The sequence below is a fragment of the Penaeus monodon genome, chromosome 33 (genome assembly GCF_015228065.2).
Source record: "Penaeus monodon isolate SGIC_2016 chromosome 33, NSTDA_Pmon_1, whole genome shotgun sequence".
Classification (NCBI taxonomy): domain Eukaryota; kingdom Metazoa; phylum Arthropoda; class Malacostraca; order Decapoda; family Penaeidae; genus Penaeus; species Penaeus monodon.
This window is the reverse complement of record NC_051418.1, coordinates 28,002,055-28,002,299: the sequence shown is the minus strand read 5'-3', so window position 1 is coordinate 28,002,299 and position 245 is coordinate 28,002,055.

Sequence of the window (245 nt, the reverse complement as noted above, 5' to 3'; positions counted from 1 at the left end):
TCACAGCATCTATCAGAAAAAGCCGAGAGGGGAGAGAGGAGTATTCACTCAGAGAACAAGGAATCTGACTCAGCGAGTGTGTGGGTAGAAAAGGAGAGGAGTAACAGAGTCAAGAAAAAAAGCACTGTTTGCACACACATGGGCTTGAGGACACGTGATTGGCACTTAAGAGGTCTTTGGAAAACACAGCAAGGATTGGCTATCGTATTTCATTGTCAGTGTATTGGAGTTCAGTGTCATGCCTT